Consider the following 12,792-nt stretch of genomic DNA (forward strand, 5'->3'; position numbering starts at 1 on the left):
AAAGGCGAAATCATAATCATTATCCCTAAACCCTATGACAAAGAATTACAAAACAAACCAATAAAGTATGTAAAGGTATCTCGCTCAGAAAAAGACGAAACAAAAATATTTAGGATCCGTTTGATAATTTTCAATTTTTCATTTATATATTTTTAAATTAATAACTGACAAAAGTTGTTTGATAACTGATTTCAATTTTCAATTTTATGTGAAACGTGGAAATGGAATTTTTTTGGTCAAATTGGACAAACCCACTTACTCTATTTACAAGGTAAACAAAATAACTCTTCTAGTTTTTACCACATGAATACCCTGATTCTGTATATGCTTAATTATTATTATTTTTATATTTAAAAAAACAAACAAACAAAAAGAAGGGAAAGGAGAGAAAAGGACCAGTAAAGCTTGCACGAGATTTATATTTCCAGCAAATGTGAAAGAAAAAAAAAGGGGGCCAATATAAAGCTAGCATTTCTACTGAATTATATCCAGCAAAACTATACGGAGAAGAGAACGAAGTCAGAAAGAAGTATTTGAGAAAAACTCATCACCTGTGCAACATGTTCCAGAGAAATAGCCACAGGAGCAAATGGAGCCCGTACCTTAATCTCTGGACAACAAACCCACTTACTCTTTTTCAAGTGGAAAAAGAAAAAGAAGAAAAAAACTAGCCAGGTCCCACATCGACAAATTATACTTCGGTGGTGCTATTTATATAATCAGTTCCACGAGACTCCATTGCCGAGTCAAGTCACGCTGACTTATGACCCGAAGTGGGGGCAATAAGGATGGCATGGAAGGGAAGAGTGTGTAACGTCGTCCGCATGAAGTTGGGTACGGAGATTGTGGCGAGATTGTGGCCAGAGATGCCTTGAGGTTGGGGCGAGATTGTGGGCTTTTAAACCCCCCGTCGCAGAATGGAGAGTGGGAGAGGTGGCTTTGCAAAATGCCGCTTTGCCTGTCATTAGGTAGAGATCTTCCGTCGCTGACAACGAAGTAGAAAGGATCAACCGTCTTTAATTAAGCTAAAGAACGCTGGCTTATTAGAGCAGCAGATGGCGCTCCGTTTGTCTGTGCTTGGGTTCCACGTGCCGGCACCCTCTGTTAGGCTCCAGGCCCACTCTCACCCCACCTCCATCCTTTTTGTGCATCTTCTTTTGCATATTTTATGGTTTCTGTTTTTGGTTGAATTTACTCTGTTATCTTATTTATTCTATCCATTTTTATTTGTTAAATAGTTTATTTTATCTTTTTCCTTTTAAAAAAAATTTATTTTGTACAACATTTTTTTTCACATATTTTTTGGTTTTTGTTTTTCGTTGAATTTACTCTGTAATCTTATTTATTCTATCCATTTTTATTTGTTAAATAGTTTATTTTATCTTTTTCCTTTAAAAAAAAAATTTATTTTTTACAACATTCTCCAATAAGTCGGATACTGGTCTTTCTCAATTGCGTCAGGTGTGTCACTACTATTATTTTTCTCTTCTAGTGGAAAGAGGTGAAGTATGGTGAAGTGAGGTAGTGAATGTGTCTTGTTTGATTTTAACCTCTAACCAAAGCCATTATGTTCCAAGTGAGGAATCTAGCTTGGATAGGTTCTTTTCTATGCATCAATTAAGAGAACTTCAAAATTTCAGTTGATATGAAATAAAACTTGGAAGAAATTGTGACTTTAAACTAATATCATACCAAAAGTACAATAGAAGTTTAAAGATAAAGAGTGTCTAATGGACACAATGCAGTTATAAGAAAGCAAATACAAGTCTAAGTGGGCCTAAAAACAGTTAACTAAAAATAATAAAAGGTATAACAAGACCCAGGGGAACCCTATCATACATTAAAAAAAAACTCTTCTCGGGCACCATTGTAATCTACTTGAGATAGTACAATGTGTCCGATAAGAGATTTTCAACAGTATCTGCAGTATACAGAAAATGCTGCATATACGAATTTGATTTTAAAGAAGATGGAATTGGTGACCAACTTATAAAATCATACCAAGCAATAAAGTTGGCATAGCGTTAAAATTACAAAAAATAGCAATTTAATTCCAATTAGGAGTTGTCATCTGGGAATTAGACAAAGTATGTGTTTGGGAGAAGAATAGATTTCCAATCAGAAGTTGTCAATTGAGAATTCAAAGAGTATAATTGATTCAAGTCTTGGTGTTTGGTCTACTGTGAGAAGCTTTGGAAAGTGATAAAGTATATCCACGTCACTCTAATTTGTTAGTCTGTTAGAATGTGGTTAGGCTGATAAGAAGTGGTTATGTTGTAGGTGCAGATATATAAGCACTATAATGATGTAATTACAAGTTAACAAGTTAACAAGAGAAATAAGAAAATCAGTTTCTATGAATTCTCTCTACAATTCTTCTAAAGTTTTCATGGTATCAAGAGCCTAACAAAAACTTCTGTTTCTCGATCGTTTCTTGCTTCCGCTCTTTCTCTCTCTTGGTTTCTCTTGTCCATTCTTGCTCTATCTTCTTCTCTCTTCATTCTCTCTTAATCGAATCTTGCAACTTCAATCATGGTAACAACGGGTCAGTTAGCCCTAACTTAATCCCCAATTTCTTCCTTGATTTCTAGTGTTGGTAACACTATTTCTGTTAAACTAGATGATACAAATTATGTCACTTGGAACTTTCAAATGGAGCTCTTGCTGCGTGGAAATGGAATTCTAGGGTTCGTCGATGGTTCATTCAAATGCCGTCCTTAATTCTTAGGCACGGAGGATGGCTCTGTACTTTCCGACGCATTCACAATTTGGACGATTCATAACACAGCACTCATGACTTTGATTACTACGACGTTGTCGCCCTCAGCTATTCGTGTGTTATTGGTTGCTCAACCTCTAATGCCATGTGGGTCAATCTTAGTGAACAATTGCAAGTGTTACTAGAGCAAGAATTTTCCAATTAAAGATCGATCTTCAGAATATCAAGAAAGGCTCGGAAACTATTGATCAATATCTTTAGAAAATCAAGGATGTTCGTGATCAGCTTTCTATTGTTGGCGTTGAAATTCCGGATGATGATACTGTCATTTTGGTTCTCAAAGGCTTACCTTCTGAGTATAATACAGTCAAGGCTGTGATTCCAGGTCATGATCATGGTATTTCTTTGAAAGATCTTCGATCTCAATTGAAGGCTGAGGAAGCCACAATTGAGGAATCCACTCACAATGTTCCAATCACGTCTGCTATGGCTGCCGCAACTCAGAATTCCTCTTTTGGGTCTGGTATGAACTCTGTTCCTTATTCCCCTATGCCTTATGGGTCTCATAATTCTTCCTCTGGATTTCAAGATAAAGGCAAAGGCAAGATGTTCTATACTCAACATGGCTACTCTAATGGTTCACGCTTTTATCCCAAGAATTAGTCTTATTCTAATCCTCCTCCACAATTCTCCAATTCTCCTCCTCAGTTTGATAATGGTGCTCGAGGTATTCTTGGTAAGCCTCATCAACCTTTTCGAAATAGTTATGGTTCTCACGGTTATGGTCCTCCTGTGCCCATTTGTCAAATTTGTCATAAAAAGGGTCATATCACTGCTACTTGTCGTTTTCGATTTACAATTCCATCTCACTCTGAGGTTGAACCTTGTCAAATTTGTTTGAAAACAAATCATACTGCCATGACATGTTTCTATCGAAACAGTGTTCCTTCTAGTTCCTCACACTCTACTCCAACGACTACCATGGCTGCTCAGGCTTGTTCCTCTTCGCCATCCACTGAGGTTTGGATTGCTGATCTGGTGCAACCAACTATATGATTTGTTGAATTTGGGAATCTGTCTGCTCCTACTCTATATATTGGTTCTAAACCATTTCTACTGCAAATGGATATATTGGTTATGAAACCATTACTACTGCAAATGGATCAGGTTTAGCTATTGCTCATATTGGTTCTTCTTCAATTTCTACTCCTACAAGTTCTCTCCAACTTACCAATGTTCTGCATGTGCCCTAGTTATCACAGAGTTTATTATATGTTCATCAATTATGTGCTGATAACAAATGCCAATGTATTTTTGATGAGTTTCGTTTAACCATACATGACAAGCGGACATGGCATATTCTTTTCACGGGCCTGAGTCATAATGGTCTCTATCCTATGCCTCTTCCTTCTTCTGTACATACTGCCTTCCTAGGCCAAAAGATTGCATCTGAGCGTTGGCGTTGTAGACTTGGACATCCTACCAACTCTATTGTTCAGCTAGCTTTGGAAAAATTTGGTATATCCAGGTCTTTTTCTTCTGCTCCTCATATGTGTCAACCTTGCTTGAAGGGCAAGTTTACAAAGCTCCCTTTTGTTTTAGCTAAGTCTAAATCTCGAATTCCTTTTGAGACCATTCATAGTGATGTATAGGGCCCGACTCTTAGTTCCTCTCTTGAAGGTTTCCGATATTATGTTACTTTCATTAATGAGTGTACCAGATATACATGACTTTATGCATAGTGAAATAAATCAGAAGTATTTTCCTATTTTCAATCTTTTTTTCACTATGTTTATACTCAATTCTCTACTTCTATTCGAATCCTACAAACTAGTGGGGCCGAATATCTTAGCACAGTTTTTCAGCATTTCTTACTGTCTAAAGGCATTTTGCATCAACGATCTTGTCCCCATACACCTGAACATAATGGTTTGGCAGAACGTAAGAATACACATTTGATTGAAACCACTATCACTTTACTTCAAACAGCCTCATGATCTGCCCAGTTTTGGACTCATGCTTGTACTATAGCCGTATATCTCATTAATCGCCTTCCTTGTCAGACCTTGGATAATAAATCTCCCTTTGAATTATTATATAGCAAATGTCATGTTTTCGATCATCTAAAAGTGTTTGGTTGTGCTTGCTATCCCTCACTCAAGCCTTATGTTCACAACAAGTTGCAGCCTAAGACAACTCAGTGTCTATTTCTTGGTTATGCTTTGCAATACAAAGGCTACATTTGTTACAATCTGAGTTCTCACAAGCTGATTGTATCTAGGCATGTTATTTTTGATGAAAGTTGTTTTCCTTCAGCACTTGGGGTCTCCGTTAGTCCTTCACCACTTCAAGAACCACTCAGGCCTCCTAATGTCTATTATTCGGCAATTAGTCCTTTGACACACCTACCTTCTCTGCCCGTGAGTCCCATGGCCTCAGAATCTTCTTCTATCTCCTCTTCCCTACTGTTCTCTAATGTTCCTTAGCCAATCCCAGTAGATTTATCACATTCCTCTTGTCCTTCTTTAGATTTGGCAAAAATTCTCCCAGTTGCTCCTCCCAATGTTCATCCTATGCAGACTAGAAGCAAATCTGGCATTGTCAAGAAAAAGGTGTTCCTATCAGCTGTTCAAGCCTCTACAAATCTCTCTGTTACAGAACCTTCCACTTTCGCTTCCGCAGTAAGAAATTCTAAGTGGCAGCAAGCTATGCAAGATGAATTTGATGCTTTAAAAAAGCAACGCACTTGGCATTTGGTACCTTCGCCTCCTAATAGAAATCTAGTAGGTTGCAAGTGGGTCTATAGGCTAAAGTGAAATCCAGATGGTTCAGTGGCTAGATACAAGGCCAAACTTGTTGCCAAAGGTTTTTCTCAAGAGGCTGGCTTGGGTTATGCAGAGACTTTTAGTCCTGTGGTGAAACATACCACTATCCGTTTGGTATTACCCTTAGCTGCAACTTTTGGCTGGAAACTTCACCAATTAGATGTCAAAAATGCCTTTCTTCATGGCATTCTCAAAGAGGAAGTCTATATGTCTCAACCACAAGGTTTTTTTGATCCTCTCTATCCTCATCATGTTTGCCGATTGGATAAATCTCTATATGGTCTCAAGCAAGCTCCTCGAGCTTGGAATGAGGGGTTTACTAGTTATCTTCCTTGTATTGGATTTCGTACCTCTCAAGCTGATCCCTCTCTCTTTGTTAAGCAAGATGCCATCTCTTTGGTTTTATTGCTTTTGTATGTCGATGATATTATCTTGATTGGTCTTCCCCTGCTGCAATTTCTTCTGTTGACAGGACCCGCCCCAAATTCCTCGAAACCCGAGACGAATCCTGTGGAAATTTCGACATCACACCAATGCCAGGCCCACTTACTAAAAACCTAGACTTTCTACCAAAATTTTGGCAGAGTCTCCCCTATAAATTGAACAATCCCAAAAATTTCAACCTGCATAAAACACATTTAATATCACCAACCGGCAGCATGCACAAGATAATTTCATGTAATTCACATAATCGGCCTCTGGCCTTCAAATAATCCGAACAAAACTATCAACTAAGCTCTTAAGTCAAATAATACCTTAAACAAGGCAAATAATAAACTCAAGCATAATTATGAATGCCAAAAGCAATTTACATCATTTAACTTTCCCAAATATCCAACATGCTAGGTTTTAACCTCCTAAAACAATCGCAAGTAGTTTAAAGCCTCAGCCTAAATCGTACAACAATCCAAAACGAGTTTTATACCTGTTTTGACAGAACACATTTACACAATCCTCCCTCGGCCAAAACGAGTATGAACAATTATTTAGTCGCATATCGTTTTCAACCAAATTTCAAGACCAACGACAAGGTCAGAACCAATCTCAACAAAACAACATAAATTAAATTTAGTCCGCGGCTGCACTGGGTGGGACCCGGGATACCTACGTACCCTTACTGAGGGATCAAGCTAGACGTAGTTCTTACAACAGAAAATCCCGGTTCCAATAACATACAATTCATTATAGCAATACAAAATAATAAATTCTAGAATTATTCCATTCTCTCTTCCTTAAATCACATCCTACCAAATATAATCTTTTTCAACTTTTGACTTTTCCAATATAGTGTAACAATCCTTAATTCCTCTCCCTGTTCTTTTACCACACGCTGGAATTCTCCAACGCCACGTGTGATAATACATAACAAATTGTAGGGTCTCACACGCTGGAATATTCCAATGCCACGTGTGAGACCATATAATCACAAAATCTTCCCACATGCCGGAAATTCCAACGCCACGTGTGAGACCTAATAATCACATAATCTTCCTATATGCCAGAAAATCCAACGCCACATATGGGAAGTGTCTCACACGCTGGAAATTCCAACGCCACGTGTAAGACCAGATAATCATATATTCTTCCCATACGCTGGAAAATCCAACGCCATGTATGGGAAGTGTCTCACACACCGGAAATTCCAACGTCACGTGTGAGACCAGATAATCATATATTCTCCCCATAGGCCAGAAAATCCAACTCAACGTATGGGAAGTGTCTCACACGCTGGAAATTCCAATGCCACGTGTGAGACCAGATAATCATATATTCTTCTCATACACCGGAAAATCCAACGCCACGTATGAGAAATAATAATAACATAATCTCCCCATACGCCGGAAAATCCAACGCCACGTATAGGAAGTGTCTCACACGCTGGAAATTCCAACGCCACGTGTGAGACCTTATAATCACATATTCTTCCTATACGCCGGAAAATCCAACGCCACATATGGGAAGTGTCTCACACGCCGAAAATTCCAACGCCACGTGTGAGACCTAATAATTACATAATCTTCCTATACACCTGAAAATCCAACGCCACGTATGGAAAGTGTAGGAATTTGAGGATGGTACTGAACATAGTGTAATCATACCTCTATCACAATATATACTCAATTCCCCACTCCCCCGAATTCAACCAAGCCTTAAATCATAAATAACTTGCCCTTTTTTATGAAACTCACCATCAACTAAGTCAAACCTTTAAATCTCCATTTCAAAATCAAATTCTCAATTTAATAATAATACTAATATCGAAATCTCATAGATTTCCCAATTTTCAATCCAAATACATATATATATATATGCCAACTTCATGCTTATTCTTTCAATCAATTGAAAATAGTGCATATTAAAATAAATGTCCACTCACTTCCTAATAATCATAGCCAAGCCCACGACTCCCTTTCACAACTCACCAAAACAATTTACCCATACTCAACTAACCCATAATTTCAATTATTAAAATAATATCCAAGAGTTTTCATACACTAATATAAAACACTCAAACTCCTCCCATAGCTAACATAACTCAAATAGCGGTCGAGACTCGTTAATAAGGTCCTCCTAGTACTCCTTGAAGAGGGAAACTACCTCTGAAGACTCACGGTCAACCGAGGGTCGAACTGCCCAAAATTGGTCAATCGGGCCAACGTGGCCCCCCCGACCTCCGTTTTACGATAAAGTTCCTATGGGTTCCACAAGGTGTGGGATACACGTCATGCAAGTTTGGTCTGGATCGGACGATTGGATCGCTTGTGATCGAACGGTTATTGTCAAACATAAACTTTAGTTATTGAGTCGGAACATCCGGGGCTCTGATTCACGATCCGCGAATTCCTACACGATTCTAAGGATGTCTAGATTAACATATATTAAATTCAAAATGATCCAACAGTTCAAACCTATCGAACCCGGATAATGCACAATAGGCAAAATCCGTTCGGGGTTCAAACGTCAACCAAATTGGATTCCGAAAGTACCTACGAGCTCGTGAAGATCAGGAGATCACATCGGGCACAATGCCCACGTGCTGCCACACGCGCCGACAGCGCGTGGGTGTCCAAAGCTATTACACTTCGCTGGAAAAACTCAAACTCACGGCTCAAAACTCCTACCCTAGGTGTAACACCCGATTTGGAGTCACTTTTGTTCTTGTGCCTACCCGTAAAAGTGATTGGAAGTGGCTGAAATCACGATCCTAAAACCGGCTGAAATCCAAATTGAAAATCAAACTACATAGACTCAAAATTGATGAAATCCTACCCAACCATCGGCTAGATCATGAAGAAGGGATTTATTTCCATACCTTGATCACCAAAAATGGCGGCCGGAGGAGAGAGATTGGAGCCGGCGAAGTTTCGAGCTGAAATCGGCCTAAAATCACGTTTCCGGACTACCGGAGTGGCGGCCGATGTCGGCGAAGGGCCGGGTCTTGACGGTGGGGCTGAGCCGGTCCCTTAGGCACCGGTCCGTTCGTTGCCATGGCCGGATTTTCGAAGAGAGAGAGAGATAGGGCTGCCGTCGGGGAGAGAAAGAGAGATAGAGAGAAAAATCAGATTTTTATCAAACCTTTTTCGCCAAAAATTATGGTTATGCCATTGAGGGTATTTTGATCGTATCTTTTTCGTTACAACTACGATTCGAGCCCACTATGTGTGTACGGATTTATCTTGTCATGCTCTACCCAACGGTACAGTTGAAATTCCCAAATTCATTTTGGGTCAAAAAAGTCCACTTTAAACCTAATAAAATATTCTAGGGGTGAAATGGTCTTTTATCTTAATAAATTAATAAATAAAAATTTATGTAGGACCGGGTCATTACATCTGTGATCACTTTATTATCCAAGGAGTTTGATATGACTGATCCTGAACATCTTCATTATTTCCTTGGCCTGCACATTCAGTATACATATTCTGGTATTTCTGTGACTCAGTCTAAATACATCAAGGATGTTTTGTTTAAAGCCAACCTTTCTGAATGCAGGCCTTGTGTCACTCATTCTCATCCTAATCACAAGCTTCTTGGAGATGGCAATCTCCCATTTTCTGATCTTGCTCATTATCGAAGTCTAGTTGGTGCTTTGCAATATTTGACTTTCACAAGGCCTGACATTGCCTATTCCGTTAATCAGGTTTGCCAATTTATGCACTCTCCTTTTGAGACTCATTACCTTGTTATGAAACGAATTCTTAGGTATCTTAAGGGTACCATGCATCATGGATTGACATTGCGCAAGGGTTCTCTGGATCTTCATGCTTTCACTGATGCCGATTGGGCTGGTGATCCCAATGATAAGTGCTCTACAACTGGTTATGTTATTTTCTTAGGCTCCAATCTCGTTTCTTGGAGTTTTAAGAAACAGCAATCTATTTCCAGATCTTCCACCGTAGCAGAATATCATGTCATAGCTGCCACTACTGCTGAAATTGTGTGGTTACAGCAGTTGTTGACATATCTCTCCTTTCCTCTTGTCAAATCTCCTCTTCTTTACTGTGACAATCTGTCTGCTATGGCCCTATCTACTAATCCTAATATGCATTCTTGTGCTAAGCATATTGAAGTTGACTGTCACTTTGTTCATGAGAAGGTCACACACGGTGAAATCCAGCTTCAACATGTTTCCTCTTCTCAGCAAGTTGCTGACATCCTAACCAAGGTTTGTGCTAACCTCAATTCGATTATCATTGCTCCAATTTCATGCTCAAGCCTCTCTCCCATGAGCTTGCGGGGGGCTAATAGAGTATATCCACGTGTCACTCTAATTTTTTAGTATATTAGAATGTGGTTAGGCTGATAAGAAGTAGTTATGCTGTAAGTGCAGATATATAAACATTGTAATGATGTAATTACAAGTTAACAAGAGAAATAAGAAAATCAGTTTCTATGAATTCTCTCTACAATTCTTGTAAAGTTTTCAGAAAGGTGTTGAGTCTAGAGTATTTAAATATTGTTCAAATTGGTTGTTTGTTCGAGAGACTGGTTGTTCTTTGGACCATAATTTCTACTTCCATTTATAGACTCATTGGTTCTTGAAATTGCATGTTTGGTAAAGAGATACAACCACCTTGTACAAGTTTCTTCTTTGCAAATAAAACTAATGGACTTTGTTTTCACTTTGATCCATGTGATTAGTTGTATTTTAACAAGTTGATATTGATGAGTCTCACGATTCAAATCACATTTAATGCGGTTGTCCAACCCTCTCTTTGCTGCTTGACTCTTCCTCAGTTGTCGAAATCAACTTTGAGTTCAAATCAAGGTGCTAGCGCTTCTAACCAAGTAAAAGTTGCTTCGCAACCGTTTTCTGGGAAAGTCAAAGCTTTTGGAGAAAGCCGTGCTTGGGCTTCGATCTTTGGGCACTTACTTTTCTAATTATGAACGAATCAAAGCCCATTTGGCCGAAAAGTCCTTTTATTGGGCCTCTTTTATTACTACAAACATTGTATTTCTTGGAACAAATCAAAGTTTTGGCCTTTTCTATAGTGGTTCGATCTGGTTAATGTCAAGTATGGTGTTCTATGACCCGCTAGTCAAGTTGGGCATGCGAAACTTCTTTGTGCCGACTTGAGGGGGAGTATTAGCAAGTTCTTATTTACTTACGATTTTGGTTCCTTACTATGTTAGGTTTTTTGGTTATTACTTATCTATTTATTTAGTACTATTGTAATTGATATATTATTTCCTATTGTATTTAGGGTTAACTAATCTTTGTACCCTTCTTATAAATATCTCCATATTGGAGAAGAATATATATCTGAAAATTCGCCATTTTTATTTATTTATTTATGTTGACTCTATCTTAATATGGACAAAGGTTTTCTTTTCCTAGAGAGTTTCTTGATGGGCAAGAGTCTTAGACAGATGCATATAAATACAGGTGCCACGACTTACCCGATCAATGTAACCTGCACTAAAGTATTCACCCCATCTATAATGAGTGTGTGAGGGGTCGGATTGAGGAGAAGAGATCTTGTATGTTCTTGATATTCTGACAACTCTAATGGAATACTAAAATACATGTGTTCTACTTATGTTATGTGCAGTCAATACAGTTTACATGTGGTGTCAGATCATAGTCTGCATGTTTTAGAATAAAAAGAAATCACATGTTTCTTCATAACAAAGAAATTAGATGCCATGGTATCCTCATGATTGATCAAGTTTTCTGTTTAAAGTTTCCATGTTTAAAATTTAACATAATTATATTCTGATATTGTGGCTATAACATTAGTTTCATTATTTTCGCTTATGCAAAGTGCATCTGGTGGCCATAGATATTACTCATTATGTGTAGTCTAACCTTGAAACTCTGATATAATTCAGAATTTTTGTAATCTTGAGATACATTCTAATTCTAATCCTTTTTTTTTTCCAAAAAAAAAAAAATTCTAGAATTTTCTTTACTTTGGGATGTTGGAATTGATTTGAACTCACTAAAAGTTAAAAATTTCGAATAAAAATGAGTCGAAATTAGAATTTCCAATCCAACTTTCACACCTACCTGAGATGCTAAGTACTTTTTTCCACAAAAGAAATGAAATCACAATTTCAATTATTCATATGAGTTTTATGCTTTATCCATTATTTTTTTTTCCCCAAAAAAAGAGAGAGAAAATAGTTCTTATCTTTTTTAGCGTTTGTAAAGATTGATTGCTCTGTAGGTGGGATGGGTAAAAGGGGAAAGGAGAAAGTGCTCGAGAGAGAAAAGAGAGAGCTTTGTCGTGAAATGGAACTAAAACTAGTTTCTCTAGTTTTTTTAATATATTATTTCTTTCTTATATGAGCATGAGTGATAATAAGTTATTAACCCCAGGTGAGCAATTTTATGTAGGAGGACAAAAATACGAAGTTTATTGACTATATTTGTTGCAATTTGATATAGGCCATGAATATAGAAGTGGTGGGTCTTTCACCTCTTTCTAGTGACTTGGGGAGCTAATTGATAAATTTATTACCTCAATAACACAAGTTGTCCGATTTATTATGAATTTGTGTTTGTTTAATACAATAATATATAATTATAATTCAAATTTCTGCCTGCATGGGTGAAAGTGAAAGAGCTGAACCAACTGAGTTACACTGAACTGGCTAAATTTAAAGCTTTCAACACATATAAAATGTACACCAACTAGTTTTTATTACTTCCGTATAAAAAAAACTAGTTTTTATTACTTATGTATAAAAAACTAGTTTTCATTTTAATGTTATTTCTTGTTGAATACTTGCAAAAGGAAGGAA

The sequence above is a fragment of the Prunus mume genome, linkage group LG5 (assembly GCF_029339155.1).
Source record: "Prunus mume cultivar Tortuosa linkage group LG5, ASM2933915v1, whole genome shotgun sequence".
Taxonomy (NCBI): Eukaryota; Viridiplantae; Streptophyta; class Magnoliopsida; order Rosales; family Rosaceae; genus Prunus; species Prunus mume.